The sequence below is a fragment of the Ambystoma mexicanum genome, chromosome 8 (genome assembly GCF_040938575.1).
Source record: "Ambystoma mexicanum isolate Mex_15411 chromosome 8, UKY_AmexF1_1, whole genome shotgun sequence".
In the NCBI taxonomy this organism is placed as follows: domain Eukaryota; kingdom Metazoa; phylum Chordata; class Amphibia; order Caudata; family Ambystomatidae; genus Ambystoma; species Ambystoma mexicanum.
This window is the reverse complement of record NC_090929.1, coordinates 205,595,006-205,615,458: the sequence shown is the minus strand read 5'-3', so window position 1 is coordinate 205,615,458 and position 20,453 is coordinate 205,595,006.

The following is a 20,453-nucleotide window of genomic DNA, read 5'->3' as shown; positions in this document are numbered from 1 at the left end:
ATGTAACAGTTTCAAAACATTTCTCCTGTTGAGAATTAAACCATCAGTTGCAGGTAAAATACGCTCTAACATAATCAAGTTTCCATTCTGCCAACAATTGTTGGCACTTGTAGAATTGCTGAAAGTCACTTCCAATTTAGGAAGTGTGAGGGTGGCACGCTTAAGCCTTGTCATTGTTGATTTTATACTTGCAGCCAATCTTTTTTCTCCAGGGTCAGAAAAGTATCTGCTTGCCCGCCCATCTTTCCAATATGATCCAAAAGGACGGGAGAACAACACATGGCGCTCCTCGAAGGGCAGTGAATCCTTTTCATGGGTCACAGAACACTTGACCTCCAGCTCCCGCTCTTCCACATGCCATCATCCTCAAATGCACTGATGGTCTCTAATATAATAAGTCTGTTATCCATGTGTCATTCAGCGGTACACCTTCCCCGCCTTCAGACGGTTGCACCAAAAGAGGGGACTGCACCATCACCGACCTTCAATAGGAGGAGGTATGCCGTGAGACTCATCTTTTCTCTTTAAATTGATCTTGTGGCTTTTAGGAGGAGTCTTGATCCATTGGACTTAGATCTAAACAAGGGTTGCTGATTTTCAGATTTTTTCTGTTGTTGGTGCCGCAGTTTGGTTTTAGTCCTTGCAGAATTCGGCAATGACGTTTTTTAAAAAAATTGGAAAGGCTTCCTGCAAACTGTAGTCTGTGTATCCACAGCTCAGGAATACGTCCTCGTCATTAGATTCTTCGGGTCCACAACTTGCTGTCCCATTTGTCTTTCATCACTCAAGGACTGCATGATTCGTTACGAGATATGTGTTGAATGATGCCTTCCGCTCTGCCCATGTCACCGCTAGTGGACGAGGAGATGGTTAAAGCCAGGGAGCAAGCGTGAAGCCCTCCATGATGGTTTGCGGGAGGTTGACGCCCTCTGGGAGGTGTTGGTCTTGGGTCAGCGACACATGCGTCCACCAACTCAGAATCACGAATTTCCAAACAGAGACTTGGAGGCCAGACAGAATATCAATCAAGTGGGATCAGGCAGAGGCGCTTTTATGGGAGGGCAAAAGGGGCACTTGCCCAGGGCCCCCACCTTGGAGGGGGGCCCCACAAGGCTGCCTGATCTAAAGAAGTAAGATTCCTTTGTTCACCAGAATTAAATAGCACACATCATGATATGTTATGGCATGGTGCTGAGGCTCTAATCCTATTGCCTGTCTGTTTTGGCAAGTAGATTCTGCCACGGTCATTTATTTCACCATGTAATGCTTTCTGTGTTCACTGTGGTAGATACAGTTTGTGTGCTCCTCACGGCATAACTCCTGCAACTCCTGTGAGGCAGCAGATCAACCTATGGGTTGCCATCGCGGGGACCAGGGGGGTCAGATATTCTTCATCACTTAATTCCTTTTCTTTGGTGGAGGGGGGGGGCACCAAAGATGTCCGTGTCCAGGTACCCAAAAGTGCTTAAGATGGCCCCGGGATCAGGTTAACATGACAAATGAGATAAGTAAAGGAAAAGACGGGTACTGTAGATGCATAATTTATAAACCTAGGGGGTACTTCCATTTGTAACAGCACATACATTAGCAAGGGCGTTCCCCCACAGTGGTTTGAGGCCATAAAGCACTATAGAAATGCCATATAACATAACATAATAAAACATATACAATAAACATGTATGTGTACAATTTTAATAACAGGTTTTAATAATGTTTTAATAATGTTCTTGCCACATATTTTGTAACTAAAGAATACCAAGTGCAGGGGTCTTGGCCAAGCCCGTCTCTTCCCGCTAAGCACAGCTGCATTAGTTGGCAGAGTGGCTGCTCGTGCTTAGTGGCACGCTGGTGCTTCCACTCTACATGTGTACCTGCGCAGTGTATTCTGGCACATTCAGCTGTCGGCAGCCGTTTGGACACGATCGGGCAGATTGTCAGAAATGAGCGCCGATGAAAATGATGAAATGCGCAGCTCACCTTATTCTCGAAGGTGACCTGCGCATTTCAGGAGGGGCTGGACAATAGCGCCAAGAAGCTCCGTCCAGCACACTTACATACATTAGTGTTGGGACAGGCTCCCACTGTGGTTGCTGAGCGTGCATTTCAGAGAGACAGACCTATAAAGGGCACACAAATGTAAAGTGCTCGTTTTTGGGGCTGGAAAAGCTACGGTGACAGCTGTTCTTGAAGCCGCACACTTAAAGAAAAAAATCCTGTCAGGGATGACTGTCGGGATTTGCGCCTCTCCTCATGCCCGAGCGCATCTCCTTGCTTGTGGTAAAAAAAAGTTGTGAGAATCTGGCCCGATGAAGTCCCTCCTTTTGCGCATGTGAGGTAGGCCCCCGAATCTGCTACCGCACAGAGGGTGGGTGCAGCGCATTTTGGCACAGTGAGGGTCCCGAAGAGCCTCCCAGAAATGTTCAGGCTCCAATTGTCATGAAGGCTGTTTCCTAAAGGATTTCTTGCATGGTAGGAAAGCCTGCTGGCAGGCGCTCGTGAACAGCGTGTAGATGCTAAATGTAGGACCCTATTCCCACAGGCATGGAAGGGTTAACAATTTCGGGTTTATAAACTAGAACATTGAGTGAAACCAGATTTATACGTGGCCTTCTGCCTCGAAGATTGGAATGGGATTACAATATCCCACAAGCAAATTAAAGCAGTTCTTAAATATTGTAAGGAACAGCTGTGCGTTCTGTGCATTTACAACTGCAAGGCTCTCTTCACACAAAGGGCCTCATCGTGATTTGGGCAGTATCCCGACTCGGATACCGCCCAACTTTGTTTGCGTTAGCGCCCACTCGTCCAGCGGTATTAATGCCGGATCACAGGCTATGTACTAACCATTACTCTCGATTCCCCATTGGGTCCATTGAATGGGGAATTTTTGACGCAATTACTGTGCGGTAGTACGACCGGCAGTAATTGCGCCCAAAATGGGAATTTTTCTGGTGTGTTTACCCCCAATTCTAAGCTGGGGGTAAAAACGCCAGAATTGAGATTGGGTCAGCATGGTAAATGCAGCGGCAACACCATTACTGCAACATTTAAAGGCTACCGCCCAACTAGTGATGAGGACCAAAGACTATGAAAATACTACTTGATTTTAATATTGTCCAGGAAGATTTCCGGACAGTGGTAAAATGAATGGCGAATCATAAACACATTACAGCCAATGGTGAGTCCATTACCAATGGCCATCCTCATCAGCAGAGATGCAACGTTTGATTGTGGTGATGTCATGGGAAGAGACATAACAGGAAGTGACATCAAAGGCACGTGCTTGTGTGTGGGGGAATAACTGGATAGACCCTGTTTAATGACTGTCTGCTTCCCATCAAAACTACAAAGTAATGAATATAAGTTTGTAAATGAATCACAACCAGTAGTATCTCTCTGGGCAACGGTACATACAACACATTGGTGCCAGGATCAAGACTAGTTTGCAATTGGCTGTCCTCTTTTTTGATGGAATAGACAAGAAAAACAAGCATTGACAATGCCACCAGTTTGGGCTTTTGTGTAGACATGGGAAAGGCACTTGCCAGGCACGGCCGCAGTGGTATTAACTGCCCATCGTTGGTAGCAAGTGCAAAATGGTGCAAGCACCTGGACATCTAATAGCAGTGCCTGGTAAAAGTTAATACTTGTGCTCAAGCCAAAAATGTTGGCTTTGTCAATGTTTATTTTAAACAGGATTTCGGTGGCTTTGCCAATGCTTAATTTTAACTGGACTTCAGTGAAGGACACGTAGAGTGCTTGTGCTTATACATAGATAGAATAAAGGAAGGTGTGGTAAGCCATTTTTATTACACCATTAGTGTGTTTACAATTCCAATCAAGTCACTTACTCTTAGAAGACTGCTTTGAACAAACACTGGCAGGCACTTCAAATGCAAAGCCTGATGGTAAGGCTTGACTAAAGGGAGCTCACAGAGTGCCCATGAGGAGCTGTTTTGGGTGGGCAGAGGCAGAAATGGGTGGGAATGGGCATAGGGATTAGCATGCCCATGGGCAGTCAACGGGTGGGCATATAACCAAAAACCTGTATCTCTCCTCATATGCCATTTCTCCCTATCTGTACTCTAATGCAGTAGTTTCGGCTTATAGGTGTCGCAAGTGACACCTAACAGCCCAAACAAACAATACAATGGTATGGAAGTCTGCCCAGAGCAATGAGAGTGATCAGGATTAATTCAAAGCTTCATCACTTTTGTAGTAAAACCAAACTAAAAAATGAAATAAGTTGTGGATACATTACACTGCTTTGTGATTTTACTCCACTTCCCCTCCAGAATTACACACCTCATGCATCAACCCTTATTTTTCACCTATCCTCAAGGACTTACGTCCACACAATAAATAATTTAAATATCTTTCTATGGTACCTCAGTTGGTTTATGCATCTGCTGCTGCTTCAGCGATTTGTGTTTAAACTGTGGGTCACAATTGTGTATACTGGATGTGACAGCAAAGCATTTAGGACTTCTTAGGTGGATGCATTAAATAAGATTGTGTTGGCTCATGCCCTCCAAAAAACAAAAACAAAAACAACAAACCAATACAGACCCTTTGGACAGTGCATTGTGGCAGTATATATTAATAGCTTTCATACCCTTGAGCTTATTGACACAGCTCCTGTAAACGCTCTTTTAAACCAATTGTTTTCCACATTTTTACCAAATGCTGAATAATAACACATGTGAATACATGTATAACTCATACAAAAAATATTTTTATTCAAAATTGTCTTAAAATCGCAAAATTATACCAATTACAGAAAGTGACATGTGCAACCCAATCGAATGACTTGTGCAATAACCACCAAATCTCACATTATTAAACAATAGCATTTAAAAACATATACGGCTAACGCGTTTTTTTGATACAGGTTTTGAAGTTCTCAAGTAAGTGTTATTAATTTCGTAGTTTTAGTCTCTTATTTAGTCTCTTATTCCGATAGCTACTATGGTGTAGCTCGACCAATACCCTACTCTCTTCTTGCACAGCTACTATTAGGAAGCTCAAAAAACACTCCCCAACATGTTTCGTTCCCTCTAGTATCAATGTTCAATTATACAAACTTCTTCAGGTGATCTTCTCTATAAAAACATTAGCAACCTAAAACCAGCAATCCAGTATTCACACTAACTTTAATATAGCTACGTCCTACATGATTGGCACTTCATAATTTATATAACCGGGCATCAATTGCCTCTAAGGTGACCTGCAACACAATGTAAACACAGCCTAAATAAGTGCTGTTACCATATTACTTTATGCACGTTTCTGGCAATTAAATAACAAGAAGGTAGCTTACCACGATTTCTATTTTAATGTAGTTCAAGTGTGTCAAGCGCCTATTAATTTAGCAATCTCCTGGAAACTAAACAAAACAAACAACCTTATTCTTGTGGCCATTATCTGGCCACTTATCAATTTTGCAATCCAACTACTGGAAATACAGTGTGGTATCAATATCATTAGGCACTTACTTGCCTACTTCTAATGTCATCTTGGACTCTTGATGAACAAACCATGGTACGTCATCCCTTAGTCAATCAAACATCCTCAGAAGCCACTGAGGAAAAACCTGGTCACTCTATTTGAGGAATGACCCTCTTCAATAACATTCGAAGAAAATTCTATGGACTCAGTAAAGAAATTGTAAGCTAATATGTATGTTGATGCCATCAACGCTTTCAAATGTTTCAATTGAAAATATATATTGTTTTATTCACAAACAAGTTTCAATTTGAAAATAAAGTAATTTACATCATTCACAGTATATGATACTAACAGTCTCATATATTGGGTTACACAGAAGAATATTCTCCAAAATCTCCAAAATCAGTTAATAGAGTATTCAAATAATATCTAGTTATAAACCGTGGTACAGTAAGATATATGGGCTGATGATTTTTAATGCCACTTCATCTATCTTGCTAGATATAATGGATGGAATCAACAGTTCACACTACGCCATTCAGGGTTCAAAGACCCTTTCTTCAGGTGCAACTGTTACTGTAAACTTCAAACTGTCAAAAAAAACAACGTATTTATTCATTATATACTGCTTAGAGTGAACACTCATGAATAATTCATAACAATTTATTGATTACACTAACATTCTTGGACAATTTGGCACAATTCTGCAATGAGAATGTTAAATGTTTCTCTAGACTAGGTCGTCCCTGATCTGTAAGAGACATCAAATAATCCCATTGTAGTGTCCTTTATGAGAGATCAACAAAAACTCAGTCTTATAGTCTACATTGTTGTCAAAAACTGATAACAAGAGAAAAGTGTTGCCTACTTGGTCTGATGCAGTAAAGACCAACTGTTCACACTTGTTGTGAACTTCAATATCCTTGCCTTCACAAATGAGCCAATCTGAAATTTAATGTGAATTTCACTTAAAATAACGAAATCCCTAATAGTACTTTTAATAATGAGATTGTCAAAATAATAGCTCACAGCAAAACAATGCAGCGTGAATCTTTCACTCACCCAAATGTAAAATGCTTCTTCACGTGATGCAGGAACAGGTACACGGTTGCTGATGCAGCCTCCCGTCTCTCATCGTGGCTTAAAATTTCCTTCCATGTTTGGTCACGTGATCCCGAGCCGGTCACGTGATTAGAAAACACAGGATGATTGAACTAAATGAAAGTGCTCGCATTTAAGAAAAAAATGTATCCCCAAGAGAAACCGGACGTAACTGTGAATCCAGCTAGCAACCCAGTTTCACTGATGGAGTTGTTTCAATATATAATCATATGATTAAATTGTGGATCACGTGATATGTGCTGTTGGGAATAATATAATGCGTTGAGGTGTTTAATGTATCGTTATACATTAAAAATATTAGCATACTCAGTGTAAGAGTATATTGGACCATTATGTAATGATGAAATCGGAGGGAGGCTGTAAACACTGTCTCCGTCCTCAATCACGGATGTAAATTAACATCCTTGCTGGGTCACGTGATTTGACATCCAGACATGTAATGTTAGCCTCGATATTCAAGTGAGTGTTCCAAATGTTCACATCCAACTCACTATAGGGAGGGAAAAGTTGCCTATTAATACTGGTGATATCAATAATGTCCAAACAAAAACTGCTCAATTGCTAAACATGTTTCCAACCCTTTATCCTGCCAAAAGGGGAATTCACTTCCAGATCATAAAAATGCTGCAAAATTAACGTCATCCCTTAGTACCATGCCAGATATATATAAATATAATGTAATACAAAGACAAAGGTGAGGGAGCAAGAGAGAAGTAGGAAAACTCTTTAGTTCCAGACGTCCGTTTCATCTTGGTGTGCTCACAATATAGTGACGTGAGAAGAGCCATATCTCACCTTTGTATCACAGATTGGTCCCTGCATCAGTTTAATGGCAACGTATCCCTCAGTTGGCCAGGTCTGGCTTCCAACCGTTAATTGCGGATGTTGCACAAATGTGGAGCAACTGGTCGGAATCACTCTACGCCAACTCGCTGCCTGGGATCAATGCAACTAGCTGCACTCAAACCCAGATTCACCAGCATCTGCAGCATTCAGAAGCCTGGTGTGACACTGGTTCGACACTGTCAAGCTGCATAATGTTATAATCAGGTACTTTTAAGTGTTGCTGTCCCCCTGGTCCAACTTTAAAGGCCCTAGAGCAGATGTCTTCAAACTGTGGGGCTGGCCCCCCTAGGTGGGCCTAAAGGATATCTGGGGGCGGGGGATGGTGGAGGGGCCGAGGCCCTTTCAAAAGTGAGTTCAGTGACTGCTTTCAATAGAAAATATAAGCAGATATGACATTTGGGGGGGCCCAGCAACAACATGTTTACTTAAGGGGGGGCTCAGCATAAACATGTTTGAATACCATTGCCCTAGAGGCTGGTTAAGGCCCATTTGCACCCCTTTCCACCAAGACCTACCCTTTTTTAATAACATTGTTGCATTTCTTGCCTATTTCCTCCCTGACAATGTATCCAGAGTGCCTAAACATATGTGTTCTGATTTTCCGTCTTCTTTTGCATAGGTGTGTTTTTATAGTGTTTTTATAGTTAGCTGTATGCTTAATTCGTTTAATTAAAGTAAATATTTTTCAGAACCTTGATTGGACGTTCTTTAATTTTGGAGCTGTTCAGCTATTGCTGTTGGGTTGCTTCTGTCTCTCATTCAACCCCCTTCTAAGAATAAATCCGTCCCTCAGCCCACATTACCACAAAAGGCGAAGGAGGTATGCCTCTTCATTGCGCCTGTTTTACCCTTATGATTGGGGTCTCTACTGGTTTGTAGAAGTGTGGAAGCTGAGTAGGCGGTTTTGCTACTACTCGCCCTTATACTCCTGCAGAGCAGAAGTCATTTTGTCACATTTGCTCTTCTCACAGCTTACAGCTTTCCAGTCTATCAACAAGCTATTAATGAGCCTCTGTAAAGTTTGCATTCCAATCTTGACCTTTGCAATGTGTAATGTGTACACACTGGTCAAGGAGACATGGGTAAGCTGTGTCACAGGAATCCCCTGACGAGACTGACCTTTATTCCCCCCTGCACAGGCTCTAATGGCATTGCAGGCCTTATCAAGAAGTTTAATTGTGTGCTAGCACACTATTTAAGCAATAAGCCACGAGCCGTGGGGCCATTACTGAATCAGATAATGCCCCAGGGCCCATAGGGTCTACTTAACGAAGACCTTGGGGCATCACCTGACTCGGTAATGGTCCCGCGGCCAGGGGTGTATTGCTATTATTACCCCGGCTCACAAGACCGGGGTATTAATAGCAATCTTTTTCCGTTCCGAAACGCTGCAGCTTTTCAAAACAGAAAAAGAAAAAAAAATGGCAGCCGGAGAAGGGAAAACAGAGTCCGTTTTCCCTTTCCATGGCGGCCATAGGGAGCGGACGAACTGGGGTCAGAAATGTACCCAGTGCGTTCGCTCTCAAAAATGGAAGAAAAAGAAGGTAAGTGAGGTTGGGAGGCGGGGAAGGGGATTGTTTCGGGGTATGGTGGGCGGGGCTGTGGAAAACACTTATCTGAATCCCTGGTGGAGGAGGAAGGTAGCCTCCAGCCCTGCGAGGCTCGGACCGGGTATTACCCTGCTCCGAGCCTCCTCATTGGCTGAGGGGCTGCCACACACCCCTGCCGGGGAAGTGAAAGAAGCAAAAGCTTCAAGGGATTCTGTGTGGGTTGTGGACCGGGCGAGGGTCAATCAGATTGTTTGTAACATTCTGATTGACCCTTGCCGGGTACTAATACACTAATTAGCAGCCCTCGCTTTTAGTTCGGAACAACAGACTTGTGGTGTGGTCCTCTACTACAGAATAGAGCCTTCTGGTGCAGGCTCTGACACAAACATGAAAAGAAAGGGAGAGAGCATAAAGATTGCAATGCTGGCAGGATGAGCAAATACCAATCATCCTTGATTAGTTAGCTCTTTGTTGCTCCATTTTGTTTAATGAAGCTCCCAACATTTCAGTGTTCTTATATGCCAATAATCAGCCTGTGATGGATTGCCAACTGCCAAGGTCTGAAAGTCCTAGCTTTTTCATGTTACTAACAGAAAATATTGTGGGCACTTCCGTTTCTAAAAGGACAGCCTTCTAATCAGACCTCCATTTCATAAATGCTGCATGCTGAAATTGTAATGCAAGCATGTGCCCTTGCTGAGACAGCCTATGGGTGTGACCAGGCCCATCTTTGCAGTGGCACAGAGCAGGTTCAAAGATCACATGTGCATGCCTGCATGCGGCTGCAACACTAATTCCCTGCAGGCACATGTAGCGTTTTCATCTTTTGTACCTCTGATCTAAATTATAATAAATGCCTGTGCTTGTACCTGTTTGTGGCATGGATGGCTGCTAAGAGCGTGTACAGAGAGACTCCCGGCCGGCCCATAGAGTCAGGGGTTGCTCTGCAGTACTTTAAGACAAGACAGCTGCACCTTGAGATGGATGGGCTTGCAGGTTTTCTTACTCCAACACCAATCAATAAGGACAACTCAATGGTTTGGCAAGAGGGAGTCTGTTTAATGGCAAGTACAAAAACGGAGAAACATGGAAATCAACAGTGATGCGATAGCCCGTCTCGCTTCAACTCCCTCGAACTTCATACAAAACATAACCTTTATACCAAAAACGCGTCATAATCTGACGTGTAACACTCAAAAGTTAACATGCAATTCTATTGGTTGGAAAAAGGTAACTTAAATATAGGTGCTATATCTGTATATGGTAACAGACTGAGGGGATTGGGTAAATACTGTCAGGTGGGCATCTAAGCCCTTCCTTCAACAATGACTACTGTAGACGTCACTAAAAGTACAAGGTCTCATTGGTTCTACTAACTATAGGACCCAAGATTATTTGGTCCATTGTGATTGGGTTGGCTTCGACCCCATGCATAAATCTCCACTTTGCTTAGCAGCACGCAGAACGGTCAACCAGGTGCAGGGTGTCCTCCAATTCACCCTGCCTTTCTACAATCAATCATCACTTTATGGGCTATGTGTCAATTAGTTCACTGTGGTTGGCCTCGAAACTGCATCTTCTTGTCTCGAGAAAGTTCTATTATCTCTGTCTGGGTGGGTGCCAAGCATAGGTGTGCAACGGTGCCTCTTCTCTCTCGGCTGGTCACATGCTAGCACACCATGGATTTACCTCGTTTCTTTCAATTTGTGCATTTGATTTTCGTTTCACCCTGCCACCTGCCTACGCCTTCGTATCTCGTTCCTTCAGTGGCAGGATATTCTGTTCTCATCTTCAATTAGAAGTAGCAACTGTTCATAGCTTCTATTGATATGACCTTGGCTTCCCTGGCACAAGCTGCCTCCGTCGAGTTTCGATTCAGCTTTTTTCCTCGTATTACTGAAATATGAAACTTGCGTTTGGCCTATAATAACTTGGGTCGGTTCTGCTTTTTAGTGTAAAGTGGACTAGCACTTATACAATATGCTTTGTTTTGAGGTAGATTGTGTACACTGGTGCTTGCCGCTCTGTCCTTCTACTTAGCATAGCAAGCTGCACTGTTTTCTTAGCTTTCTTGCGGTTACATGCATATGTACAGGCGTTTGCTGGTTGAATATCTTCATCCTGCTTACAGTTTAAGCTCCTTTGCTTTTTATCAACACTCTCTTCTTTAGTTTCACAATATCTTTATTCATGGCGTTTCGTCTCTTTGTGTCATCCTTGAGTCATCATATCTTCTATGGGTGTGTTACTCCATACCCTCGTGACGTCACCATTCGTCTTCCATTAAGTCGATGGCTCTTAACTTTTCCTTGATTGTATTGAATCCTTTTATTGTCGTGTTGATGGTTTGCAGTAAATCCCATCTGGTTATCTGCAACCATTTAGTATTTACTCCAACTTGGATCCTCGGCATGAATATCGTCATGAACACTGATGAGGTGAGGCTGAACAGCATGTGTTCATATGGGATTGTATGAAATGCTTTTTCTGATTTAGTGGAGAAGTAGTTCTCTCTCTTCATTCGGGTTATCAGTTCCATAGATCTCTTCTTCCTCAGGTGAGCATCTGCTTTCGGGAAACTGTCAATGTTAACGTCGTCTTTCGGGATTACTAATGCTGGAACGTGGAAATTCACTATAGCACATACGCCTCCCCAGTTTTTTGGCAGTCTGGTGTATGCTTTGGGTCCACATGCCCAATAATTATCCATAATTACAGCAGTGCCATGAGTCATTCCTGGAGCCTCAAAAATTCATCTGCAGTTTTGATTCTCTCCCATTTTCCTTGTGCCATTGTTCCTGAAGCACAATTTCGGACTTTCTAGTGGCACTATCTGCAGGGGTCCTCCTCTGTCTTCGACCCATGTTAGTAATTTTGGAAGTTTAGGCCATAGTGGTTTGCACAGTCTTTGTGAGTTTTCAATTGCTTCCTTGCAGGCTCCGAGGACCATCCATACTCTGCAGATCACTACTCCTTTCTCCCATCCGTCTGGTGAAAGCACTGTTCCCCAAATCTGCATTTGGCCTCTGTTTTTCCACATTTGAGCCTCCGCTGGAGTTTCCCTTGGACATTTAGTCTTGGGTTCACTTCCCATCTTATTCCTGCTCCTTTGACTCCAGGCTTCTCGTACCTGATCACATGATTCCTGGTATGAGCTCTGTTTCTTGTCTTAATGTCTTGGACATAATCATCTTCATCGGGGTAAGCTGTTTCAGTTGCCCATATCAATGAGGCATCACTTCCCATGAACCAGCCTCTGGTATTGCACATTGCTATGTGTGAGAGACAGTGTGCTGTCTGGACATCAATTTCTACAGCTTCCCCATGCTGTACGGTAGGAGTGCACAAATGAAGCATTCTCCTTTACAATTTCATCTTCCAACTTCCTTCATGTGCTGGTACCAAATGTTGTTACCTAGGTGTGCTGTGCTATCCAGGTAATCGTTCAGTTCATTTTCGTCTTCATGCATACTTCTCATGATTCTTAAGTTCTTCATGTAGTTTGCTATTACGACATATCTGAATGCCTCTAGTATGGCTCTTTCTTGCTGGAGGGTTCTCAGGCATCCTGGTCCATGTTGCAGGCCTCCTCATTTGTGCCATTCGAATGGACAAGAGTCTGGCAGCTCTTGCCTTTTCTTCATACATTCTTACATTCCTTCCCTGTTGGATGCAAGTGCCCATATCCACCAGCCTGGCACTGGTCCGGTATATGGCTGCATTGTGGAACTGGTACTTGTCCCTTGTGTTGGAACATATATGCTTGACAATACAGTCTCTGTGGTTTTATTTTTCAGTTCCGCTTGTCTTTACCTTGCTTTGGCTATGAACGGGAATAGTAAGTCTACTAACATTTGTCTCATTGCAGAGAGTTTCTCAGTGTTGGCTTTTGTTTTCTCAAGAGTTTCTGATATAACTGCTTCTGTTGGCTTTTCTTTTAACTCTTCTTGTTCTCTCAGGACACCTTCTGTGACATATTTTATGGCAGGCAGTTTCTTCCCTCCTGCTGCTTTGGTTTGTGGTTCTGCAGTCATTGATGCTAGGCCTGTTTTGTTTACATTCAGTGTATGCAAGCGTTTAGTTGTCAGTGATGTTACTTCATTCATCTCTTGCCGACCCCGTCTCTGGCTTTTCTTTTAACTCATTACTACAAGTGTGTGTGTATCGTTGCTAATTACATCCATTTCAAGTTCATTCACTCCACCATCAGATCTTCTAGGGACTGGAATGACTATATAAGGTCTGGGTGCTTTTGTGGGTTTCATGCGTACATCATCAGGTGGATGTACTGAAATTGGAATGCTTTGTGCACCAATACAGAATGCAGTTCTGATCGTTAATGAGAATAGAATAATGATAAATACAATGCATAAGTACATTATGGTTCGGTATGTGAGGTGACAGCATTTCCTTCCAGAGAAGCGGGGATGCCTCCCTTCTTGTGGGAGGGCCAGGTTGCTGCTCTGGACCCCCATCTCGATCATTCACCACTGTTGATGTTAGTATTTCCTTATCTGATGTTGTTTTTCCAGGTCTGAGTTTATGAGTGTCTGGTGTTCAAAAGGTGTTCCCCTTCCCCTTCTAGCAAGTGACAATTGTCTCTTATTTCAGGATACAGTTCCTTTGCTAGACTGTGGGAAAGAAATCAAATTAAGTAATACTTCAGTGAGTCCCTTTACTATGCATGTTCAAAGTAAGTGAGTTCCCAGTCCACCCCTCGCATCTGCTTCAGTCCTGAGGACATGTTGGACACTGGTCAGTATGAAGAAATAGGTAAAAATAACAAATGGAGCTCTCGACTCTGCTTCCTCGATCTGTCCCTCGGCCTAAGGTTTCACTGTCTCCTCAGGAAACCTCTCTGGTAATTTGAAAGTTCCACTTGAAGCATGATTCCATGCAGTAGAGTTCCCATTTGTGCAATATTAGCTGGATCTCTGATGAATGTGAGGACGTCAACATCGATTGGTCTCCCCACTAGCTCTGGAAAGTCAGTAACTAGGTGAAACAGAACATTATGTGCCAGTCTGCTGTTCTCTGGTGATAGGGGCATCTGTCCAGTCTTCGGTGAGATTCAGGATCAAAGGTTTCTTCCTTGATGTAAACAATGTCTGCACTGTCCGTTTGCGTGGCGTGCGACCAGGAATATTATGTTGTTTAGGAGACGACTTAGGTTCTCTGTATTTTGATGGATCTCAAAGGAATGTTAATGTATCAGTTGTTCTCCCGACAATAGATGGACAGTCTTCAATTATCCGAAAGAACATTGTGTTGATGAGCTCATCTATTTCCGCCTGCGTTGGGAACATTTGATTCTTTCTCACTGTGCTCGGGGAGTATACTGAATTGTTCTGCAATGAAAGTAAGCAGTTGTCTTATTATTTTTTCATTTTCAGGATCTTGGAGAAAGTCTGCGACACGTGTGATTCTTCCTACCAATGACGGGTACGATCTCAGCACTAGGTTGAAATAGGTGACTATGTCCTTTGTGATATCTCTACTGTGGGACACCATAAGTGATTCCAAATAGGGTCTCAGTGTGGAAGGAATCAGGGTACACTATCTTCTTCCAATGTATGTGTCTTCTATCAAAATTTGGCATAGTTTTCTAATTAAGGCTTCAGCGTGCCTCAGTCCAAAGTTCGAAGTCAACAGACTATGTTGTGGCTTACACGTGCAATTTTCTTCTTCACCCTGCAACTAGGATGCACAGAGTGTCAGTTTTTATATCCTTATCCCCTTTTTTGCTTAGAGGAATGTCCAAAATGAAGCCACAACCTTTTGCAAAAAGTTCCTTGCCTTTACTTTGCTGGTCATGCATCCTTCTTCCTCGTCATGGATCTCGTCTGCATGTGCTGTGGTCCTTCCCCATTGCTCGTCGATTCCTCTCGCTGGGGTGCAGGCAGGGGACCTTCTCCGATGTAGGGTTTGATATCACCGAAAAAAATCCATGCTCTCCTGCCCTGTAGCTTCACAGCGGACGGAGTGCAGTCCTCTATAATGAAAAGACTGTTGAATCTTGGCTCGTCCCACCTTTTCCTTTTATGAATTTTCACCAAGACGGCGTCTCCAGGGAAGACGAGTGGAACACGTAGACTTTGAACTGAGTCTGATGTAGTGTCTCCTTCTGTGTTCTGTGCTGCGCTGCACCCTTTTCGTCATCGCTGCAGCTGGTCTGAAATTACATTAAGGCAAGATGTCATACAGTTCAGATAGTTTTGCATTTCAGGCCCTAAAACCTCTCCTGTCGACTGGGCATCACAACTAGCTCTATCTCAGGGTTTTAGGGGAGTTCTCATTCTTCTTCCTGTGGCTATCTCGTGTGGCGTAAGATGATGGTGGGAGCCAATTTGGTTCTGAAGAACATACAGTGCCAGTGGAAGGCAGTGCAACCATCACCTCTTTAAAGTAAGCTTCAACTTGGCTATCCTTTCCTTTAACAAGCCGTTGAGCCTCTCACAGATCCCATTACCTTCTGGATAATACGCCGACAAGAACTTGTGCTTTATGCCAAGCAACAAGCTAATCTCCTCGAACACTGTATTAACAAAATAAGCCCCGTTATCTGATCTCATAACTTCGCATACCCCCCACCTGGGGAACACTTCCCTCACTAGAAATTTGGCCGCACAGCTAGAGTCTGGGTGTGTACAAGGACCTGCCTCAATCCACCTAGAGAATGGACACAACACAACAATTAAGTATCTGTACTCGTTGCAAACTTTAATCATGTCAACATAATCGACATGCAAGTGCTGAAAAGGCCCATTTGGCCTGGGGATGACTCCTCTCATTACTTTTAATGTGTGCCCAGCGGTGAATTGCTGGCGGATTATGCATTTCACCATAAAGAATGCAACATGCTCTGCTAAATTCAGTCTGAACCAGTCTTCCGCGAGCGTTGCAGCTAAATTCTCTTTTGCCATATGCGCTGGTTAATGTAACTGCTCCAGCGGTATTGTTAATAGGGCTACAGACATTACTGGTTTACCAGTGCTGTCTTGTCGCCACAAGCTGTCACAGGGGTTTAAAGAACACCCTCAATGTTTCCACAGGTTTTTCTCTTCCTGTGGTGCCTCCCCTTGGAGCTCCATCAATTGTGTTTGCTCAAGATCGTTATAGGCTTCCGATGTTGCCCGTGCAACCATCATCCTTTCATTGGTGCACGCCACTTCCACTTCCATAATCGTCTCACTTTTGGATGCCATACGTTTGGCTTCTGTGTCTGCTGCTTGGTTCCCGCGTGAGACAAAATCTGTCCCCTTGGTGTGGGCGGCGCATTTCACAACCGCTATGCCCACTGGGAGCTGTAGTGCCTTAATCAACATGTCCAATAAGGCTGCTTGCTCCACTGGTGTGCCGTCCGCTTGGAGGTAGCCCCTCCTTTTCCAGCGCGCTAAGCCTGCATGCATTGTCAATGTCACATAGGCAAAGTCACTGTACACTGTTACTTCCTGGTCTGCTTAATTCTCAATGGCGAGTATCAACGCCAATAATTCTGCAGCCTGTGTTGAATAGTGAGACGGTATACGTGCACTAAGAAGCACTTGAAACTCTCCATTTGCTGTGTGCTTTATCACAGCAACGCCTGTGTACCTCTGCCCATCACTTTGTTCGATTCTCGAAGACCCGTCAATAAAGACGATCTCTCCTGCTGCCAAGGCATTTTCTTTCACCCTGGGAACTTCATCATAGAATTCTTCATAGTTCGCACAGTCATGTATCGGCTCTCCCTTAGTGATTGGCTCTGCAATGAACATGGCTGGATTTACTATCTTACATCAGACTTTCTTAATCAATGGGTTTGATATGATCACTTCATAAGCAGAAGCTCTCTGAGATGTCAATGTGCCCTTTGGTTTCTCTAGAATAGCAAATAGTGAGTGCTCGACGTACAATGTCATGGGGCATCCCATCACAATGGTTGTAGCCTTCTCTATGGCGAACGCTGTGGCAGCTAAACTTTGTTCGCATGGGAAGTTTCCTCTCATTACTGGGTCCAGGTTCCCACTGTAGTACGCTGCCATTTGCGTGTGAAAACAAGTAAAATTCCTCTGCATAGTTGGGAATTCCGAGAACTGGAGCTGTACAAATCGCTCTCTTGAATTCAGCAAACCCTTCCTCCATGGCTTCAGACCATTCTATCTTTTCCTTTGTCACTTGGGCCTTCTTTAGGGCTTGAAGTAAAGCCCTAAATGAGAGCTATAATCGAAAACCCATCCCCTAACATAGTTGCACAGGCCTAGAAAGCTCTGCATCTGCTTTATCGTGTGAGGCTTAGCCGTGTTAAGTATGGCTTCAGCCCTTTCTGGGGTCACTTTCTTTCCCTCGTGTGAGACTAGCTGGCCTATTTACAGCACTTCTTGCTGACAATATTGTAACTTTTCTTTGTCAACTTTATATCCTTTCTCAGCCAATATAATTAGTAGCTGAACAGAATCGTGCCTGCATAGCTCTTCTGAGGTGCTGCAAATTAGGATATCATCCACATATTGTAAGACGACACTTTTTAGTGCAATATTGATCAAGTCCATCTGCAGGACTCTGTTGAAAATAGACGGAGACTCACAGTAACCCTGTGACAACCTCGTGCTTTTCAGACGCATTTGTCTGAACGTGAATGAAGTCAGATCTTGTGAGTCATGGTTATACGGGATTGAGAAAAATGCCTTTTTCAAGTCAACCACCGTGAAATATTTTGCCTCAATGGGTATATTACATAGAATTGTAGACGGGTTAGGGACTAAAGGGAACTTGGCCTCAACAATATCATTTATTGGGTGTAAATCTTGGATTAAACGTCACAAACCTCCCTTTGATTTTTTGATCGGATAAACTGCAGTATTCCATGATGACTCTGACGTCACTAAGATGCCCTGGTCTATCATGGCAGAAATTGTCTTAAAAATCCCTTCATCTGCCGCTCGGGCATGGGATATTGACGGGCTCTTGGTAGAATTGCTCCTGGTTTCAATTTAATTCTTACTTCTCCCACACCCTTCAAAAGGCCTACGTCATAAGGCCCAGTAGTCCACACTGCGATAGGCGCTTTAGCTATATCGTCATCAAAATATTCAGGACGCTTTAGTGCCAACATCATTTTCTGAGGTACCTCTCTTTTGAGATTTCAATTTTTGTTATTGTCATAATAACTAATAAGAACAAAAAAAATAATCATTAAACTATCGAACACGCACATAGTCAATTAAAGTCAAAGCATACTAAACAATTCATCATAAACTATTTGCAAATACTATATATAAGAGAAAGAATATTGGAGAAAGACGGGGAGAAAAGAATAAGAAAAGGAAGAAAGGAAAAAGAAAGAAAACACCAGAATCAAGGACTGAAAATTACATTTGCAATAAACTATGCAACAGCTACAGGAATATTACAAGACCATAGCATAAAACTACAGGTAGTTATACATAACAGTGATATTCAAAGTTAGGGATGCAGTGTCACAGAAGTAAAGTTCAGTTTTATACATAGACATCAAGAAAACAGCCCCAAATGTCCCAAAATTTGCCAAGTTCATCCTTGTGTTTGTAAATGGCTCTTTCATACGTTGAAACAGTAAGAAGCTCCTCCACCCAATCATCAATATTAAATGAATAACTTGATTTCCAGGACCTCAGTATTAACGTTTTAGCAACCATGCATGTGCGTAGTAACCAAATTTTCTTACCAAAGTCAATTTCCTCCAAAAAAATAACATTGCCTAGAATTAATAGCGAAGCATTCATGGGAATAGCAATGTTTAAGACTAAACTTAATCTTTCACAAACCCTTTCCCAGAACTGCATTGTTTTGAGACAAGACCAAATCAAGTGACCGAGGGAACCTCTTGGACATTTACACTTCCTGCAGAGATTGTTGCCAAAAAGCCTCCTCCTAAACAACTTCTCCAGTGTCCAATAGGCCCCCTAAATAGTAGTTCATTTGAGAAGCTCTGAGGCCCCAATCCAAGCTCACCAGACGAGTGTATTCACTGCACCTCTGCCAACATCTCAAGCCAACATCTTCCCCAATTCCTCTGCCCAAATTGCTGGTAATATTGGATCTCCTTTTCGATTAGCCTTTATGATTCCGTACATGGTAGAAACAGGGTGTGATGCACTGGAGCATACCACTGGAGCTGCCCAAGCAGTACTCTGAACATTCAATTACGGCACCTTAACACAAGCTGAAATAATAAGCTTTAGTTTCCTATATTCAGTAAATGAGCAGCCTGACATGTCATACATCTGGCCATGTTGAGCGTATGGTATCCAACTGCCTTCCTCAAACAAATCTTTAAACTATTTTATACCAGCCATAAACCATTCTGTCCAAAAGAGGGTCTTACCCTGGTATTTCTATGCCGGGTTATTCCATATGGAGGCATCCGGGTGCAAGTAGGGATCACTACTAATACGACTCGAAAGCTCACACCAGCAGTCTTGCAAGAACAAAGAGGTACCTCTCTTTTGATCATCTTTACCAGAAAGGAGAGGCTTACCTCTACTATTGTCTCTCCTATTTCTGCTTGTTTTTCAAACAGATCATCATGGGTGATGTCAGTCAGTCGATATCCTTCTTCGATGGCGATAATCGCGCACCATTGTCTGCCCTCATCTTTGTAACCATCAACCAACACCACCTTCCCTCGCACTACAGCTGCGTGTATCATTAAGGGAAATACGTGTCCCTTCTCCTCATGCATTGGTATTCTAGATCTGAATAAGAACTCATCAGGGGTTCTCATTATTTTATCTGCACGGCCTGGCAATCCCGCCATAAGCACACGCATGCCATATGCGAACATTTCTGGCTCTAATGGTATGGCCCTCATGGCTATGTGTCCTGAGTATGCTCTAATCATTTCACATACATTTGAGTAGTGCATTCCTGGAGTGGAGCATACTATGCCCTCCTCCGTGAACAAAATTTTCATGTTCAAATTTGTCATTAGGTCTCGACCCAAAATGTTTACTGGGGTCTGACGTGAATACAATAAAGGTACATTTATTTTGCACTCTCCTGTGGAGACTGGGAGTGTGTTTGTAAAGGGAACTCCACTGTTCGCTCCTGCAAAACTCTGAGTATCTATGGCCTCGCCGGACAAGGAAAACTTGCCTTCACGTATGCACGAGCGTGTTGCACCTGTGTCCACTAGGAAGGAATATTCTTTACCCCCTATAACGACATCCACCCTAGGTTCCCTGTGAGGGTCTGGTGTCACTGATCGGATAGAACACATCAGGATTCCCAGTGAAATGTCCTAGTTCATATACAAGTTTGGCCCACTGTGCACTTGTAGATTTTCCCCATTCCCATTGTTGCTTCCCCTTCCAGGGTTCTGGGTCTACCCTATGCTCATCGTGTGTGACACTTGCAACAGTGCATGTTGGATTTGTCCTTGTGAAAAACTGCCCATGCTCTGAGGTTGTGCGCATTGTTGCGCTCCTGGCGCTTGTTGTTGCACCGTGTGATTCTGTGCAACGCCCT